We start from the raw sequence: 5,221 nt of genomic DNA, 5'->3' as shown, positions 1-5,221 counted from the left end.
TATATATATATATATATTTATATTTATATATAAACAGTATATATATATATATATATATATATATATATATATATACACATATATATATATATATATATATATATATATATATATATATATATATATACAGACACACACACATATATATATATATATATATATATATATATATGTGGACACCTCCGTCCACACAAGGGCCAACAGTCTTTTATCGCCCACGTCTAGAACTCCGTGTCAAACGGAACAAATATCTTTGCACAGCTGCCTTAATTGATTTGTGCAGTTGATATCACCATCACAAATAATCCAATGAGAATTTCCTTCAAACGACATGGTCGTTACAGCATCAATATCATCCAAATCTACAAAACAATCAAATCAGGTCCTTAAACACAATCCAGGTCAGCAACAATTTACCAGCATTAAAAAATCAAATTTCTAAAGGGGAAAATTACGGCTGAAATAATAAATAATAAATAATAATCTTTCTATCATTCAGAAGCACTCCTAGGAAATATGAATAAAACTGTGCTTACTAATAAAATAAATAATCACTTCCAAATCTGGTAGATAATATAATAATAATGATAATAATAATAATAATAATAATGATAATAATAATGATAATAATAATAATAATAATAATAATAATAATAATGAAGCAAAACTGCCTCTGAGTGCAGTTAATCAAAAAAAGCATTCGCCTAGGACATTCATTACTGTCCTAACCTGATTACAAAAAAGTAAACAAACAACCTCAATTATATCAAGATTCTTTCTCACTACAAACAATCATTAGACTAACTACCTCTCTCTCTCTCTCTCTCTCTCTCTCTTCTCTCTCTCTCTCTCGGAATTGGCAAAAAACTGAAACAATAAAAATAATAGAAAAGTTAATCCTCCACAACCCGGAAACGTTCTTATTTCATCAATCAATCGTCTTCTTTTCTTTTCCTGCTTCTTTTATAATTTCTACGGACCCAGTCTGTTATTCTTAATATCCATCTATTGTATGTCATTCTCATTATATGTCCTGCCCATGTCATTTCTTTATCTTACATATTGTTGGAATATCCTCTACTTTAGTTTGCTCTTGTATCCATGTTGCTCCTTTTTTTGTATCTTATAATTATTCACATCATTATTTTTTCCCATAGCTCTTTGAGTTGTAACTCGCTTATGTGCTAAGATTTTAGTAAGGCTCCAAGTTTTTGATGCATAAGTTAATACTGGTAGGAATATCTGATTAAATATTTTTCTTTTTAGAAAAAGTGGTATTTTACATTTCATATTATCATTTTGTTTACCAAATACTCTCAATCTTGTGTTTATCCTCCTTTTAATTTCGGTCACGTTTCCCAGGGAAAATGTTAACAATCTCTGGAGGCTCATCCATAACTCTTATTTGTTGTCTCTTCATTTTCATTGAACGTTATCTTAGTTTTACTCATATTTATTTTCAATCCTATCTTTCTACTTTCTCTATTCAAATCTTCTATAATTTTTGTAATTTCTCCCATGATTCGTAAAATATAACTATTTCATCTGAAAATCTTAATTTTTTGTGGTATTCCATATTAACGTTACCTCCTACGTTTTCCCAATGTAAATTCATTAAAACTTCTTCTAAGCATATTATGAATAATTCAAGAGAAATGTGGTCTCCCTGTCTAACTCCTTTCTCAGTCAGAATTCTCTCACTATCTTGATTTAGTTTAGAATTGCTGTACTTCCCATATAAATATCTTCAAGGGTTCTAACAAAAGATTCCTCTGAAGTTTTTGCAGAATCTAAATTTATCTCAAAGTTTATAAATTCTATATAAAGTTGTTTGCCATACTCTGTTGATTTTTTCATTGGCTGGTTAATTAGATGGATATGGTCAGGTGTTGAATACCTGCTTCTAAAGCCACCTTGCTCTCTTGTTGATTAAAGTCTAGCTGCCTTTCTCTTCGGTTATATATATATATATATATATATATATATCAAATAAGCCATATATATTTTTGATATATTAATGTCTGGATTCTCTTAACAACCTCGGGATCACAGACCCAGGCGAAATCTCACAAAGACAAGAGCTTGGCTCCGGCCGGGAATCGAACCCTGGTCGGCAAGCTTATATAGACAGTGACTAACCCACTTAAGTGTTAACTTTGTTCGTGGCCAAGTGGGTTAGTCACTGTCTATATAAGCTTGCCGACCAGGGTTCGATTCCCGGCCGGAGCCAAGCTCTTGTCTTTGTGAGATTTCGCCTGGGTCTGTGATCCCGAGGTTGTTAAGAGAATCCAGACATTAATATATCAAAAATATATATGGCTTATTTGAATATGAAAAACACGTAAAAATGTGCAAAATTTATCATATATATATATATATATATATATATCATATATATATATATATATATGTATATATATATATATATATATATATTCTATATATATATATATATATATATCTATAAATATATATAATATATATATATATATACTGTATATATATATATATATATATATATTACACTGGCTTTTGTGAAGAAAATATCCAATGCACTTGTATATGTGCTTTTGAGAGTACTGTAGTTATGTACGTTTTCAAGTTCACCTTTTTTCTCAAATCATTATGATATATGTTTTTTATGTATGTTACATATCAGTTAGAATGCATGTGTGCACATGTGCATGTTACTAGTTCCTTCTGTACTTTACCGTATTTTCCTTACCCAGTGTAATTAACCATAATTAAACTTTGCTGACCAAATGTAAACGGTGGCCGGACAGTTGCGTCCCTGACATTTGCGTCCCCGACATTTGCGTCCCGGACATTTGCGTACCGGACATTTGCGTCCCGGACATTTGCGTACCGGACATTTGCGTCCCGGACATTTGCGTACCTGGACGTTTGCGTCCCTGGACATTTGCGTACCTGGACATTTGCGTACCAGGACAATTGTGTCCCTGGACATTTGTGTACCTGGACATATAAGTATCCGAAATATTCTGAATTTACTATATTTTAAAATCTCTCTCTCTCTCTCTCTCTCTCTCTCTCTCTCTCTCTCTCAGTTACACCTTACCTTTATTCTAAACAAGCAATAATAAGCTTAAAGGTAATTACCATATATAAAAAAACATATATAAACCCAAGAATTGTTTGGTATAGAAATTCACTTGAGTAACTTTAAACAAGCTGAAAGGTAGTTTACCAGAAATAAAACAAAAATCTTTTCTAAAGCAGGAGAAAAATAAGCTAGCAATTCTAGTTCTAGCCAGCAGTGTGTAACACAAAACATCTATTGGTATTATGATTTTATATATTTCGAAATTCGGAACCTATGGCTAAGTTCCGGAAATCTAACACTGGTGGAAAAATATTTGTGGTCAATGAAAATTACAGTTACCACTATCACAAGAAAAACTCTGATGAAACAAAAACATACTGGAGGTGTGTAGTGAAATCTTGCAAAGCAAGAATTCATACAGTGAACGACCTAGTTACGACATGCCATAATGAGCATACTCATGGCTCCTCAGCTGCAGAAGTCAAAGCACAAGAAGTTATGTCCCAGTTGCAAAATACTTGAGTGTTAACGTATGAACCATCAAAAAGTCTTATCGGAGAAACGATCGCTACTGAAGATGAGTATTCCATTTCAAAACTGCCAGTTTTTTCATCACGGGGAAGAAATATACGTCGATGGAAACAAAAGGCACATAATGTACCCCCAACCCAACGGCAAATGAATAATTTTGAGATTCCGGAATCCTACTTTTTTTCTTGACTGGGGGAAAGTTCCTTACGTTTGATTCTGGCTTGATTTACCTCAAGAATTTATCGCGTATTTTGAGATGACGTATATTGGTCAAGTAAGAGGGCCAAGAGGAATAGGGATGGAACCAATTTTTGCCATAGCTTCATGGAGTGTTCGAGAAAGTGTTATTAACCAGTTGCCAAGGTCTATTAATAGTTTTGAGAGATTGCATAATGCTTTGCAATATTCGTTATCCTGTCAACACCCCTCTATCTGGAAGTTAATTGAAATATTGAAAAAGGAGGAGGCCATTGCCCCAAAGTAAAAAAGCGACTTTCAACGAAGAGTTCTTCCACGGCAAAAAAAATATAACTAATATAACTGCTAATAAGAGAATCCTGGCACTCTTGGATACATATTCTCCTGAAGACAAGATAAATTTCTTAAGAGGGATAGCTCACAATATTCACACATTTTGAATTATTTGTTTAACCTATAATTTAATTTTTTTTAATCTTTTGATTACTATTACTTTTAAACAAAAAGTGAAATTGCAATTTCACTATTGGAAAAATATTCTCCTGAAAACAAGAATAATTTCTTAAAATGTATATTCATACATTCTGAATTATTTGTTAAACTTTTAATACCCCTCTTAAACAAAAATATAATCACAATTCCATCAAATCTATTTGAAAATAATTTAGGTACACAAATGTCCAGGGACACATATGTCCGGGAGGCAAATGTCCGGGACGCAAATGTCCTAAAACCCATGTAAACCCTTGTTATCAACTAGTGTTTCGTTTGTTATATAGTGATGTTTTCAGGTTACAGGCAATTTAGTAAATAATTTTCTAATGAATTTAAGAACAATTCTTTTTGTAATTTCTTGAGGTGTGGGCAGAGACTGAAATATGGTACTATTATTTCAAGTATGTATGAAGGGCCTATCCCATTCTCATCATTTATTTATTTTCTTATTTCTTTTCCTCACTGGGCTACTTTTCCTTTTGGAACCCTTGGGCTTATCGCATCTTGCTTTTCCAACTAGGGTTGCAGCTTGGCTAGTAATAATAATAATAATACCATTTGCCTGTGGATCTACAGGGATTTGACTTCTTTAATTCATTGTAAAACAAAAAAATAGAAATATTCGAAAGCTCCAAGTGAAAAAATAAATGGGAAACCTAGAAACGACCCAAAACTGTTTCCATGTTCCCTATCCAGCGCCTCGTCAGTTCTCAAACGTGACAGACAACTACAACCTGGAGGCCAATATGGGAAGACACCCAATCAGATCCCATACAATCACCTTACCATAAAAAGGGATCGGGCGGTCACGACGTCCCTCCTGATTGATCAAACGGAGTCACCTCCTCATATTTCTCCAATTTCATTTCTTTTTCTGACCCTCTCTCTCTCTCTCTCTCTCTCTCTCTCTCTCTCTCTCTCTCTCTCTCTCTC

This window comes from Palaemon carinicauda, chromosome 8 (genome assembly GCF_036898095.1).
Source record: "Palaemon carinicauda isolate YSFRI2023 chromosome 8, ASM3689809v2, whole genome shotgun sequence".
Lineage (NCBI taxonomy): Eukaryota > Metazoa > Arthropoda > Malacostraca > Decapoda > Palaemonidae > Palaemon > Palaemon carinicauda.
The sequence above is the reverse complement of the archived record's forward strand: the minus strand, read 5'-3'. Positions refer to the sequence as shown.